This window comes from Ovis aries, chromosome 24 (assembly GCF_016772045.2).
Source record: "Ovis aries strain OAR_USU_Benz2616 breed Rambouillet chromosome 24, ARS-UI_Ramb_v3.0, whole genome shotgun sequence".
Lineage (NCBI taxonomy): Eukaryota > Metazoa > Chordata > Mammalia > Artiodactyla > Bovidae > Ovis > Ovis aries.
The window spans coordinates 24,882,151-24,898,104 of NC_056077.1; positions in this window are offsets into that span (position 1 = coordinate 24,882,151).

Genomic DNA, 15,954 nt, shown 5'->3' on the forward strand with positions numbered 1-15,954 from the left:
GTGAGACCCTGGGCTCAATGCATCAGCGGGCAGAAGGAGCTGCTTATCTTAAGCAGTGGCAGCAAACCAGGTGGGAGTCTAATTGGCAAACAAAAGGAGAAGAAGAGGCTATTAGAGCATGACCTGAACTTGGCTCGTCCTGCCAGGAAAAGGCAGCGGTGCTGTGCTTAGTCATTTCAGCCGTGTCTGACTCTTTGCAACCCCGTGGACTGTAGCACCCCAGGCTCCTCTCTGCATGGGATTTCCTAGGCAAGAATTCTGGAGTGGATTGCTGTTTCCTACCCCAGGGGATCTTCCTGACCCAGGGATTGAACCCACATCTCTTATGTCTCTGCACTGGTAGGTGGCTTCTTTGCCACTAGCGTCCCCTGGGAAGCAGCCAGGGAAGGGCAGCCCCATCCAGAGGTTAGGAGAAGCAGACTAGGAGAAGCACACGTCTCCTGAGAAACAACAGCTGGTGTGTCCAGTTCCCAGAAGAACACAGGCTCTGGCATCAAAGGGAACTGGGTGTGAATCCCTCCTCTGCTGTTTACTAGCTAGGTGACTTTGAGCTGGTTACTCTCCCTCTCTGAACATGTTTCTTTGTGTGTAAAATGGGCATAATAATGTGTGCCTCTCAGGGTTGTTGAAGTGGTTGAGTGAAATAACTCATGCACAGTAGCGTGGGCACTGTGCTGTGCTCAGTCATGTCTGACTCTTTGTGACCCCGTGGACTATAGCCCGCCAGGCTCCTCTGTCCGTGGGGATTCTCCAGGCAAGAATACTGAAATGGTTTGCCATGCCCGCCTCCAGGGGATTTTTCCAGCTCAGGTTTCCCACATTGCAGGCAGATTCTTTACCATCTGAGCCACCAGGGAAGCCCACGAATACTGGAGTGGGTAACCTATCCCTTCTCCAGGGGAGCTTCTCAACCCAAGAACTGAACTGAGCTCTCTTGCATTGCAGGCGGATTCTTTGCCTGCAAAGAATCATCTTGTCCATCATCTTCGTGGTCACCACCATCATCATCATCTTCATCATTGGCATTGGCAAAAAGAGCTTTTGATCTGTCCTCAGCCCTTCCTGGTGATTAAGGAACGCAAGGGCATTGAAAGACAGTGACAGAATTCATCCGAGCCATAAAAACGACAATAAAATAGGGAGAGAAACATTCACATTTTCAGCAGCCTCACTCTGGACCAGAGTGCGTAGCTGGCGCTGCCATGCACATCTTCCCATTTCATCTCCACAACTTGCGAGGCAATTGGTACGTGTACCTCCATTTTATGGACAAAGCAGCTGAGCTCCCCCAGGTGAAGTGACTTGCCCAGAGTCACCAGCCGTGCGTACGATCAGGGGGCTCACACCAGGTCCACTCAGGTCTGGGGGCCGTGAAGGAGCCAGGAAAGACCAACCCTGAGTCGGTGGTCTCTGGAAAACCCCTGTCCCCTCGGACAGGGACGAAGAGGACACAGCAAGGAAAAGTGAGTGAACAGTGGCAGGAAAATGAATCGAGGAGTGGGGAGGAGCTGCCTGCCATTAATCATCATGAAGAATAGGTCCCAGAGAGCTGCCTTGGGCTCCACGGTGATTAATGACCTTTTTAATTTTCCTGCACATCATCCCAATTATGCAGGGCCACTGAGGGAGGTCCCACCTTCCCTGGGGAAGCAGGGAGGTCTGGGCAATGCCCTGAGCGAGGCAGAGAGGAGGGCTCTGGGGAGACCCTGAGCTGTTTTCCGAAGACCCTGGGCCTAGGGGCAGGGCTTGGAGGAGCTGCAGATCCGATCCCAGAGCTTGGCAGGACACGGGGGCTGGGGAAAGACAGCGCCCATCTCTGGAGAGAGTGATGATGAGCACCACTCTCTGCCCTCAAACTCAGTTGCAAAGAAATAGAATCACTTTCTTACCAACTCAACCAATTTTTCTCTTTTGAGTTCCCATGCTTCCCAAGTGGCCAAAGGTTAATCTTGTGCCTGAGTTGTGTCTAAGTTCTGGATGTCATGGAGTGAGAGTCTGGGGCAACCGGTTCCTTGAGATTCTCCACGAGGTGGGCCAGGATCTCCTGGTTCATCCATCATCCAGTCCAACCCTCGACTGTCGGCCCACGGAGGCTGCTGCTAGGAAACCTCGCGCTCCCATTCCCTGGCTCTCTCTTTGCTATTGTGTGTGTCGTGCCCCCGGTCGCTCAGTCCTATACGTCTTTTGTGACCCCACAGACTGTATCACACCTGGCTCCTCTGTCCTTGGGATTTTCCAGGCAAGAATGCTAGAGCAGGTTGCCATTTCCTTCTCTGGGGGATCTTCCTGACTCGGGAATTGAACCCGTGTCTCCTGCCTTGGCAGGCAAATTATTAATGAGCCACTTGGGAAGCCCCTCTTTGTTATTACCTCTGCACCAAAGAGCAATGGGGTCTTTAAAAAGCTGCCTCTGGTCCCAGTTTCCAAGATGGACCAGACCTTTCTGAGGTTTCCAGTGCTCCAAAACGATGGTCTACTGAGAATCAAGGCATAGGGGCTGCTTCTGTGCTATGTCATTCTGTCTCTCTCTCAGCTCCTCTCCTTACCCCAGCCCAGGGCAAGGCACGGTGCACCAGCCATCCTCCCCTGCTTCTTAGATCATGCCAAGATAGCCAGCCTTCCAAATCATCCCTCTCCCAAAAGTTCAAACTTTTTGAACACAAAAGCCAGAACTGGGAGTTTATTTCTATTTGCCAACCTGAGATATTAACTGCAATACTAAGCCTCTTTCTCTCTCTCTCTCTCTGTCCTCCTTCTTTCATTTAGAGAAGTAGGGTGTAGGACAGAAGAAAAATCAGAGGAGAACCGTTGGTGAATATCTCATAAATATTCTCCTGCCACACGCGCAGGAGGCTACGGAGAGGCTCAGGGGAAGGAATGAGCACGTCCTATAGGAAAATCAATAAAATTGGTCATGCAGAGAGCTGTGTTTCTTCATTATTGAGAGCACAGGCTTCAGAATCCGACAGATCTGGCTTCAGTCTGGGGTCCCTACTTCCTACTGTGTGACCTTGAGCAAGTGGCTGCTTCTCCTCCAGCCTCGATGGCCTCATCTATAAATGGGGGGAAGCAAACCTGCTGTGGGATCAGCTAAATGGCGCGAGCAGAAAGGCTTTGCCAAGCCCTCCATCTGTACTAACCCAAAGAAGAACAGAGATGATTGGAGACGGAAGGAGAAAGAGCAGGTGAGCAGGTGAGAGAAGGGAATAAAATTTGGGGAAGAGGAACACAGAGGAGAAAGAGAAAGGACTGGGGCTTCACCAGAATTAGAAATTACAAAGATGGGAGGAAGTAGCCAGACCAGGAATAAGTAAGGGCCGAGTGGAAGCTGGATTTGAGTTGTTGCCCTGGCTGCTCTGAGCTGAGCCTCGATAGGAAATAGCTAAAGCAGTGCTTCCCACACTTCAGCATCACTTGGATGACTTGGGGGTCCTGTCAGAGTGCAGACTCAGAGTCAGTAGTTCGGGGTCGGTGGCGGGAGGACTGTCAAACTAGCTCCGCAGGATGCTGGTGGCACTGGTCCATGGACCATTCTCAGCTGGTGAGGGGCTCTCAGTCTCCTGGATGAGATGGCATCACTCCAGGTGTTTGAGGGGGCCCTCTTCATTCTGCATCCTGGGGGGGAAATTCCTACTCCCTGCCCTACAGTAATCCTCACTAATGTCTTGGTAACATGCACCTCCACTTTTTGTCAATTTATTAATCAGGGAGACATCAAGGAATCCTGTCTGTCGCTTAAGCTTCGGGAGCTGACTTAGCGGCAGGGAGCGGGCTCTCATATCTCCAGGATCTGGAACAACCTTTACCTTTTTTTGTCCTCTCTTTTGGTGACTTTGGCAGAACAGTTGGAAAGTAGTCACTGGCCCTGCCCATGTAATTCCTGTCTTTCCAGCCTTTACCAGTCAACACAGACACACACTGCTACCGTAGAAACGAAAATATCTGACTGCCTAAAATCAGACTCCTTACAGCATCCTTCAGGGCTCAAACCATCTAGCATCTGCTGCCTTTGTTTACCTCTTGTCAGCTCTTTGCCCCCTCACTAGGTGCCAGCTGTACCTGCTCCCTTCTGTTCCTCTAAGGCAGGGTTTTTCAAACCTGGCTGCCCTTTACAATCACCAGGGCAGGGAGTCATTTTGTTTTTAATATATACATTCCTAAAACAAACCCCAGACCAATAAGATCGCAGTCTCTTGGAGATGGGAATCAGGCATCAGTAAATTCTAAATCCTCCCCAAGAGAGTGGAATCTAAAAAAAAAAAAAAAAAATACAAATGAACTTATTTACAAAACAGAAGAAGAGTCATCGGTGTGGAAAGCAAACTTATGGTTGCCAGGGTGTCAGAAGGGAGGGGGGATAAACTAGAAGCCTGAGATTGACATATATACACTATTGTATATAAAGTAGAAGTAACAAGAGCCTATTGTACCACACAGGCAACTCTACTCAATACTCTGTAATGGCCTACCTGGGAAAATAATCTGAAAAAGAGTGGATACCTGTATGTGTATAAGTGATTCACTTTGCTGTACATCTGAAACCAACACCACATTGTAAATCAACTCTACTCCAATAAAAGTGTTTTTTAAAAAATGAAAAAATAAGAAGTTCCAATGGGCAGCCCATGTGGAGAATTGCCTCTCTGAAGTTCGAAAGAATTCTGCCCTCATTTCCTTGCTCCTTTTTCACTGTCTCCAATCTTTTGTTCACTGCCCCCCTCCCATCTGTCAGATTTCAGCCCCAACGACTCCTCTCCAATGAAGCATTCCACAGACACCTCACATCTTATCGGAAGCCGTCATTTGCCTTCCATCCTTCCTAGAACTTGTCACGATCTGTAATTCTCCTATTAACTCACGTTTGTTTGTTCTTTGTTCTCTTCACCAAAGCTTTAGCCCTAAGATGCCAAGAACCTCGCCTGGTTGTATTGCTACCATAGCCAGTGCTTAACACAGCATTTGACCTGTGATCAGGGTTAAGTACATAGCTGATGAATAAATAAAAGGAAGACTTTGCAGAACCTTCCATGTAAGATGCTCTGTTGTGACTTAGTTTCCCACTTGTCACCTAGAGTCCTACTAAGTGAGGAAGGGCTGAGCCTTCAGAAAGACATTTCCCATGTGACTGTATCCCTATCCTTACTTCCCAGTCTCTCTCCTTAACCAGTAATGACCTCTCTCTGGGGACTCCTCTTCCAAGCCTTTCAACTCAGTCTCTCTAACCTGTGCTCTTTGGAAGCCACACACCTCTCAAAAGGAGGCCACAATTTGCTCTTTCAGTGTTTCCATACTCTTGTATCTTGCATACTGTGGAATTCGATCATGCATTCAGGTCACTCGAGGCTCCTGTCTGCTGAACTTTGTATCTCCAAATGAGGAGACGAGGTGCTGGACCCAAGGAGAAGAGAACGTTGTGGATGCTCCAATTCTTATTCAGTCTCACCACGAGCAGTAGATTTTCTCCTTAGTTCCCCAGGAAGCTTGCACCCTTACCAAACCCAAAATACAGGACTTCCCTGAGGGTCCAGTGCTTAAGACTCCACCTGCCAGTGCAGAAGACATACGTTCAATTCCTGGTCCTACATGTCATGAAGCAAGTGAGCCCGTGTGCCACAGCTACTGAAGCCTGTGGACCTAGAGCCCAGTGCAGTTCAGTTCAGTTCAGTCACTCAGTCATGTTTGACTCTGCGACCCCATGGACTGCAGCTCGCCAGGCCTCATGTTGCATCACCAACTCCCGGAGTTTACTCAAACTCATGTCCACTGAGTCGGTGATGCCATCCAACCATCTCATCCTCTGTCATCCCCTTCTTCGCCTGCCTTCAATCTTTCCCAGCATAAGTTTTTTTAAATGAGTCAGTTCTTTGCATCAGGTGGCCAAAGTGTTGGAGTTTCAGCTTCAATATCAGTCCTTCCAATGAACACCCAGGACTGATCTCCTTTAGGATGGACTGTTTGGATCTCCTTGCAGTCCAAGGGACTCTCAAGAGTCTTCTCCAACACCACAGTTCAAAAGCATCAACTCTTCAGCACTCAGCTTTCTTTGTGGTCCAACTATCACATCCACATGACTACTGGAAAAAGCATAGCTTTGACTAGATGGACCTTTGTTGGCAAAGTAATGTCTCTGCTTTTTAATATGCTGTCTAGGTTGCTCATAACTTTTCTCCCAAGGAGCAAATGTCTTTTAATTTCATGGCTGCAGTCACCATCTGCAGTGATTTTGGAGCCCAAATATATAAAGTCTGTCACTGTTTCCCCATCTATTTGCAATGAAGTGATGGGACCAGATGCCATGATCTTCATTTGCTGAATGTTGAGTTTTAAGCCAACTTTTTCACTCTCCTCTTTCACTTTCATTAAGAGGCTCTTTAGTCCTTCTTCACTTTCTGCTCTAAGGATGGTGTCATCTGCATATCTGAGGTTATTGATATTCCTCCCAGTAATCTGGATTCCAGCTTGTGCTTCCTCCAGCTCAGCGTTTCTCATGATATACACTGCATAGAAGTTAAATAAGCAGGGTGACAATATACAGCATTGACGTACTCCTTTCCATATTTGGAACCAGTCTGTTGTTCCATGTCCAGTTCTAACTGTGGCTTCCTAACCTGCATACAGATTTCTCAAGAGGCAGGTCAGGTGGTCTGGTATTCCCATCTCTTTCAGAATTTTCCACACTTTACTGTGATCCACAGTCAAAGGCTATGGCATAGTCAATAAAGCAGAAATAGATGTTTTTCTGGAACTCTCTGGCTTTTTCAATGATCCAACAGATGTTGGCAATTTGATCTCTGGTTCCTCTGCCTTTTGTAAATCCAGCTTAAATGTCTGGAAGTTCACAGTTCACATACTGTTGAAGCCTGGCTTGGAGAATTTTGAGCATTACTTTGCTAGCATGTGAGATGAATGCAATTTTGTGGTAGTTTGAGCATTTCTTTGGGATTAGAATGAAAACTGACCTTTTCCAGTCCTGTGGCCACTGCTGAGTTTTCCCAATTTGCTGGCATATTGAGTGCAGCATTTTCACAGTATCATCTTTTAGGATTTGAAATAGCTCAACTGAAATTCCATCACCTCCACTAGCTTTGTTCGTAGTGATGCTTTCTAAGGCCCACTTGACTTCACATTCCAGGATGTCTGGTGTGAGTGATCATACCATTGTGCTTATCTGGGTCGTGAAGATCTTTTTTATACAGTTCTTCTGTGTATTCTTACCACCTCTTCTTAATACCTTCTGCTTCTGTTAGGTCCATACCATTTCTGTCCTTTATTGAGCCCATCTTTGCATGAAATGTTCCCTTGGTATCTCGAATTTTCTTGAAGAGATATCTCGTCTTTCCCATTCTACTGTTTTCCTCTATTTCTTTGCATTGATCACTGAGGTAGGCTTTCTTATCTTTTCTTGCTATTCTTTGGAACTCTGCATTCCAATGGGTATATCTTTCCTTTTCTCCTTTGCTTTTCACTTCTCTTCTTTTCACAGTTATTTGTAAGGCCTCCTCAAACAAGCATTTTGCCTTTTTGAATTTCTTTTTCTTGGGGATGGTCTTGATCACTGCCTTCTGTACAATGTCACGAACCTCCATCCATAATTTTTCAGGCTCTCTATCAGGTCTAATCCCTTGAATCTATTTCTCACTTCCACTGTATACTTGTTAGGAATTTAATTTAGGTCATACCTGAATGGTCTAGTGGTTTTCCCTACTTTCTTCAATTTAAGTCTGAATTTGGCAGCCCGTGCTTTGCAGTAAGAGAAGTCACCACGGTGAAAAGCTCCGGCACCACAACGAAGAGTAGGCCCTGCTCACCACAGCTAGAGAAGGCCTGAGTGCAAGACAAAGACCCAGGGCAGTCAAAAATAAACAACATACATTTCTCCCGTGGCAATGCAGTAATAGTTTTGCATGAGGAAATTGTAAATCTCCTACAACCATCAGAAGAATAAATAACAATTGTCCCTTCCTTCACTAAGCAATGGGCTCCCCTGATGACTCAGATGGTAAAGAATCCACTTGCAGTGCAGAAAACCCAGGTTCTGTCCCTGGGTCAGGATGATACCTGGAGAAGGGAGTGGAAACCCACTCCAGTATTCTTGCCTGGGAAATCTCTTGGACAGGGAAGCCTGGTAGGCTACAGTTCATGGGATCCCAGTCAGACAGGACTAACATTATCACTAACCAATAACTCCATCAATATTATCCTAGGGACCATTCACCTGTGAGCTAGGATTCCATTATCAGAGACACCACCAGCTGTGCATTTTTATTTCTTACCCATCTAGGGAAAGAGGTGTGACATCCCTAAATCTTCCACCTGTGGCTTCTACGTTCATCCTATCAATTTGATATAGCAATGTTTCTTCAACTTTCCATGTTTTCCCTTTCTCAATGTGAGAAAAACAATATGCTTTGGTAGAGCTTTGTTCCCAGAAGAAATGACTGGCTGTCAGAAAAAGAAAATCATCTTCCGAGTATGAGCTGATAGCCATGAAGACCAGGCAGAGTATCTGGTCCACCAAAAAATCCGCTCAGCTTTCGTTTGTTTGTTTTTAAAGTGGCAGCTATTCTTGCTACTGCTGCTGCTTCTACTTTTGCTACCAGGATCAGCTGTTTTGCTAGCACCTAGAGAAAGGCTTAGCATACACCAGTCATTTGATGCATGCTTGTTGGATAAATAAGTGAAAGAAAGATAAAGGTAGAGTTTCTCGTAAAATTGTGTTCTAACTCTCCGACATTTCACAGCTTATATCAGGGCATCTCCCTAAACTGTGTTCCTGAGCTCTGAGTCCTGGCACGGTATTGGTAATTTCCCAGCAACATGCTTGCTCAGCCTTTTGAGCTCAGGGATGCAAACATTCAGTCCTATTGCCTGGGAGGATATTTACACAAGCCCACAGCCATTGAAAGAGGGCTCCAAAATATATTTGCAGAAATCAAACTGCTGGTATAGATAACTATTAATAAATGCTGAATCAAGACTCGATAGAGTCCCAAAAGGTCAATTCTCTCGAAATGGCATTTTTTGAGAATAAAGATAAGGTACATCAGCATTCAAAATTCCATGTGCACGTGTTCAGGATGGAGGTGAATCATTCAGTTGTAGCCTGAGCAGAAGAGCAATGGTGTTTGTACTGGAAGAAGCTCCCAGACAAAGACATTCTTTTCTGATTGAACAAGATAAAATACATTTTTGGCAAATGTGGAGGGTTGGTCCAACTCACCCTTTAAAAGAAAGTTTGCAACTCTTATTTTCATTCTGACTTGGAAAGGAAAGTGATGTCAAACCAAGAGGGAAAACAAGTAATTGCTTTTATTAACTGAGTGGTTACCATGCACCAGCCACTGTGCCGAAAACATCACGTTGATTATCTCGATTACATTAACTTCTTTGGTGTTTTCAGAGAAGTGGAACTGTGCAAAGATCCCCCAACATGGAACTGAAATTTGCATTTGAAGCTCAGGTCTGCCTGACCCCTAGAAGCCATCCTCTAACCTGCTTCATCTTGGGACTTGGAGGGGGTGAGCCTCTATTTTACAGAGAAAATGTATTTATTAAGCTCTGGTTTAGGCCCATTTCATAAAAACCAGTCTTATCCAACAACAGCAGCAGGAGAAAAAAAGAAAAGAAGAAAAAACCTGCCGCGCAGCCATTTTTTTCCTTAAATGGCTCTAGAACGAGAAATGAGATCAGAAAACTTTTGACCCACACTTTAAGTATTTCTTACCCTTCTAGATGAAGAGGTGTGATGTTTCCAAATCTCTCACCTGTGTCATTGTTGTTGTTGTCATTGTCCAGTTGCCAAGCTGTGTCTGACTCTTTGTGACCTCATGGACTATAGCCCACCAGGCTCCTCTGCCCATGGGATTTCCCAGGCAAGAAAACTGGAGTTGGTTGCCATTTCCTTCTGCAGGGGATCCTGCCAACCCAAGGACCTAACTGCATCTCCTGCATTAGTAGGTGGAACCTTTACCTCTGAGCCACCTGGAAAGCCCTAAGTGTAGTCTAGTGTTAAACAAAACTACAGAAAGGTCCTGCAGAAGTAGAATAAAAAATCAAGATTAAGCCAAGCAGAGATCTGAAAGATCAATAAGAAACAAAAATGCATATATCTCTAGGAATGTGTATTTCTCATTAATTCAGCAAAGATTTATTATTTCCTATGCTGTGCCTGCTCTAGGTATTTGGGACCCATCAGTAAATAAAACAGATTAAAATTATGTCTTTAGGAAGCTTATACTCTAGCAGAGGGTCAAAAGCTATCAAAAAATTAAAACAAAATTATATACTAAGATCAAAGGTGATACATAATACAATATAAAGTAAGAAATAAGGAGAGTTAGCAGGGAAAGTGGACAATATTTGAGCAAATACTTGAAGTCAGCTAGGGAACAAACCATGAAGATATCTGGGGAAAGAGTGTTCCATTTGGAAACAGCAAGTGCAAAGGCCCTGAGGCAGAAACATGGCTGGATATAATGAAAAATAGCAAGGAGACAGGTGTAGCTGGAAACGAATAAGCAAAGTGACAAAGGACAGATGATATTAATCCAATAGCTCATGAGGACAAAATGATGCAGGGTCTTAGAAGCTGTTATGATCACTGCAGATTTTACTCTGTAGTAAAAGTGGTGAGACATTGGCGAGTTTTCGGTAGAAGAGTGATTGTGACCTGATGTATGTCAACAACTCAGTAGAGGACCGCTTAGGAGACCATATAGATGATCAGACCATACTGGGGAGACTTGCTGGGGCTTGAAGCAGTGTTGTCAGCAGAGGTGGTAAGGAGTGCTCAGATTCTGCATAGATGCTACAACCAGCAGGATTCCTGATGGTTTGTAAGCGATGTGAGAGACAGGGAGAAATATCAATGTTTCCCTCACCCTCAGGGTCTGTCATGCTTTAGAATATTGCTTCATGATAGAATGATGTCATCATGATCTGTGAAACACGTAAAAATTAATCATCTGAGATATGAAGATGTAACTGTAATTTTTTCAGTACATGTTATTCATAAGGTATTTAATTCTGTTCTTTAAAACCTTTCACAAAATTTAATGATGAGAGTTCCTGAATAGAAGAGCTCAGGACTGAATGTATACAATAGATATATACATATGAATAATATACTACGTGTACATTATATATAGACTACAAGGCTTCCCAAGCAGCACTACAGTAAAGAATCTGCCTCCCAACGCAGGAGACATAAGAGATGCAGCTTCGATTCCTGGGTCAGGAAGATCCCCTGGAGACAGAAATGGCAACTCACTCCAGTATCCTGCCTGAAGAATTCCATGGACAGAGGAGCCTGTCAGGCTACAGATCATAGAGTCACACAGAGTCAGGCACGATAGAAGTGACTTAGCATGCACAAGTATACACTATATACAGGCTTTCCTGATGGCTCAGATGGTAAGGAGTCAGCCTGCAATGCAGGAGACTCAGAGACCATCTCTGGGTTGGGAGGATCCCCTGGAGGAGGGCATGGCAATCCATTCCAGTGTTCTTGCTTGAAGAATTCCAAGGACATAGGAGGCTGACAGGATACAGTCCATGTGGTTGCAAAGAGTCAGATACGACTGAGCAACTTTCACTTCACATATACTATATGTGTTTGTTGCTCAGTTGTGTCCAACTGCTTGTGAGCCCAAGGACTGTAGCCTGCCAGGCTCCTCTATCCATGGGATTCCCCAGGAAAGAATACTGGAATAGGTTGCCATTCTCTTCTTCAGGGGATCTTCCCAATCCCAGGATCAAACTCAGGTCTTCCAGACTACAGGCAGATTCTTTACTGTCTGAGCCATCGGGAAAGCTCTACATATACCATGTGTGTTTGTGTGTGTGTGTGTGTGTACACAAATTTCTCAAAATTTTGGTCTGAGATGCTGGAGAAATGGATTGCCATTAACTGAGATGAAGATGATCACAAGTCGAGCAGTTTTAGAGAGAATGTCAAGAAGTCTGGTTGGTACATGTTAAGCTTGAGATCCCTACTCAACATCTGGATGAACAGGTTGAGTGTGCATTCAGATACAGGAATCTGTATTCAGCATACAGGTGTAAATGCACAAGGAATCCAGGCCTCGCCTCTCCTTTTTCCCTTTCCTGTGGCTTTAAATAACATGTACATGCTGCTAAAGCCAAAAACTGTAGCTCTAGTTCAGACTGTATGTTGACTCCAGATTCATATATTCGATGATGAGAATATATGAGTAGCAACTGACATGGTCAAGGAGAACTCTTCATGTCTGCCTCAAATCTAATTCTTTGTTCATCCTCCCCAGCTCCTAAAATGAAACCACCATCTCTCTGTGTTTCTCATACCAAAAACTTTACAATCTTCTTCATCCTTCTTCTTCCCTTACTTTTCACATCTGATCCAATTGTAGGCAATTACATTTCATTCTACCTCCAAAATGTGCACCAAAATTTTCCAACTTTCTCTCTCTCTACTGTACACTACTAATCCAAACAAACTATCTCTAACCTAGAATATAGCAATGCTCTCCTGCTTCTCTATTGTCTTGTTCTCAGCTGCACAACCCACAGTCTATCCTTCGCAGAGCCATCACTGAGCTCCTCCAGAAACACAAGCATTTAACCTCCCCCTCATGCATAAAATTTGGTTAAGCTCCAAAATCACTGCAGATGGTGATTGCAGCCATGAAATTAAAAGAAACTTGCTCCTTGGAAGAAAAATTATGACCAACCTAGACAACATATTAAAAAGCAGAGACATTACTTTGTCAACAAAGGTCTGTCTAGTCAAAGCTGTGGTTTAAATGAACCTATTTAATTTTTAACCAGCTTGTATATTATCTGCCCTTCTCCACATGAGTTTGAGTTCCATGAGAGCTGTCTTGTTCAGTACTGTACTCTCAGTTTCTAATCAGCCCTTGGCACATACTAGACATGGCAGAAACGCCTAGTCAATGAGTCAACTTTAGGAAAACAAAATGATGTATCGGGCACATATTACAGGTCCATCCAGATCATAGTTGTTGAAAGATCCTTCTGGAAAGTGAAGGATCAAGTGATAGGACCATCTTCCAAACTACATTCACAGCATCTGTTCAATTAAAGAAAACTTAGACAGCTACTCCTGGAGAAGCATCCCACTCCAGTGTTCTTGCCTGGAGAATCCCAGGGACAGGGGAGCCTGGTGGGCTGCCATCTATGGGGTTGCGCAGAGTCTGACATGACTGAAGCACCTTAGCAGCAGCAGCAGCAAACAGCTACTCCACAAGAACTGTGTCACCATGGGGTGGCGGTAGTCTAGTTGGTGGTTTAGTTGCTAAGTTGTGTCCGACTCTTGCAACCCCATGGATTATAGCTCCCCAGGCTCTCCTGTCCATGGGATTTCCCAGGGAAGAATACTGGAGTGGGTAGCCATCCCTTCTCCAGGGGTCTTCCCAACATAGGGATCAAACCCTGGGCTCCTGCATTGCAGGCAGATTCTTTACCAACTGAGCCCCCAGGGAAGCCCCTGTGTCACTCATGGGGTAGTCGCTAACTGAATCATGGGCCGGCGTCAGGAAGGGTCTGTCAGAAAAATTAACCTTCAATTGCCATCTATGGGGTTGCACAGTCGGACACGACTAAAGTGATTTAGCAGCAGCAGCAGCAGCAGCCTCCTTCTAAACTTATGTTAAAAACACAATCTTTTAAGTGCCAGCAAATACCACTGGACCAGATGGAGCTGGATCCTAACAAAAAATTTTAGTTACATTGAGCTTCCACTACCATTAACATATTACAAAACTATGGCATATTGCAACCTGACCCAATCCAGGTTCCTAACAGATGTTGAAATGCAGATGGTTCTTCATTCCTGCTTCCTATTGTAAAGCACCCCCTTGTAAGGCCTCACTCTGAGCTCACAAGTAATTGTGATCAAGTTATTAAGGAATTACTCTTTTCAAGGATAATTGCATATTGAGAGAATTTTGAAAACCAAAATACAATAAGCTATACAAAAAATGTCCACAAACTATTACCCAGAGAAATGCATAGTGAAACAGAGAGAGTCTGCTTTTCATCAGTCAGATTAACAAAAATAAGAAAAGACTGATAATATCTAGTGCTAGTGCATATATGGAGAAACAAGCATTCTTATATTCTTCTTGGAAGTCTTAATTGCTCTTTGGGAATTAGTCTGGCAATAGCTGTCATAATAAAAATGCATGTCCTCTTTATGTAGCAATCTCAATTGAGATAATCTACTTTACAGAAATAAAAGTAACTACAAAAACATGGAGTTACTTTTATCAAAAACGCTTGCTCTTTGGAAGAAAAACTATGACAAACCTAGACAGCATGTTAAAAAGCAGAAACATTACTTTGCCGACCAATGTCTGTACAGTAAAAGCTATGGTTTTTCCAGTAGTCGTGTATGGATTTATGCATTGGACAATAAAGGCTGAGTCCGAAGAATCAATGCTTTTGAACTGTAGTGTTGGAGAGGACTCTTGAGAGTCCCTTGGACTGCAAAGAGATCAAACTAGTCAATCCTAAAGGAAATCAGTCCTGAATATTCATCGGAAGGACTGATGCTGAAGCTCCAATACGTTGGCCACCTGATACAAAGAACTGACTGACTAGAAAAGACCCTGATGATGGGAAAAATTGAAGGCAGGAGAAGAAGGGGACGACAGAGGATGAGATGATTGGATGGCATCACCAACTAAATGGGCATGAGTTTGAGCAAGCTTGGGGAGTTGGTGATAGACAGGGAGCCTGGGGTGCTGCCGTTCATGGGGTCACAAAGAGTTGGACATGACTGAGCAACTGAACAACAGCAACAACAACCAAAAAAAACCATGAGCATATCTATTTCAGCATTGTTTACTGTCAAGCATACGGATGTAAATACCCTGGATACATCCTAAATGTCAATCAGTAGAAGAATAGTTGAATTCATGATGTAAAATCAAACTGTGTAATATTATGCAGTTATTTTAAAAGTTGTGTTGATCTAATTGTGTATATGCAGGAATTTTTGGTGCAATAAACGTAAAAAAGCAAGGTACAGGTTAGTGTATATAATAGGATCTAAGTTTAGCAAAAAAAAATTCTACAAATGTATGCATATTTGTAAATGTTTTATGAGCTTGAGTCAAGCTGTGTCAAGACATAAACTAGATAGACAGTATCATTTTCTCCAGAGTTGGAGGGAAAGTTAGAAGAAGTGAGGGAAGAAATTAATGACTTCTTTTTTTCAACTTCTTTAAGTTTTTTGTCTAGTTACAACAGGTATGCAATTTTTTCGAGATTTACAAGAAATCTAATAAGTAGTAGAGAAGGAAAATACCGAAAGATCAAAGATGATCTTTAAGCCCAAAGGAATGAATCATGATGGTGGAATTTTAGACACTGACAAGAGTTTCTGCATCTGAGGAGTCAGGGAAGGAGAGGAGAGACTCGCCCTTTAGTTGGGGGCCTGGAAACTCGCCTTCCCCTCCCCTAATCCTGCTGTGTGAGCCGAAGGAGAGTAAGGAGACCAAAGGCATGCCAATCAGAATGGATATGAGGCAAGCAGCTGATTAAATGGGCCCCAGTAATTGATTTCCAAGGAAGCAGAGGCCTTGTGCAGGTGTTCAGGGTGCCTGGGGAACCTGAGCACCGCCTTTGCAAGGAGTGCTTTGATGTGTGGTTCCCTCTAAGGCCAGGAAGGAAGCATCACGCATCTGGCTTGACACCATTGCCTCTGCTGACCCCTGAGAAGCCCAGTCCTGCAAACCAGCAGGGATGCACTCTGCTGGGCTGGGTCATCACCTCTGGGACAGATTACCTTCTTGGGAATCTCAGAGTGGGAGGGTCTAAGCAGTGCCTTGCACAAGAATTAAGGAAGAAGGATAGAAAACTTCACCTGACCCTTGAGTTGACAAGACTCTAGGGCAAAAGGTCACTGGCTGTACAGATCTGAATATGCAGAATAATCAGACCTTGTCAGAA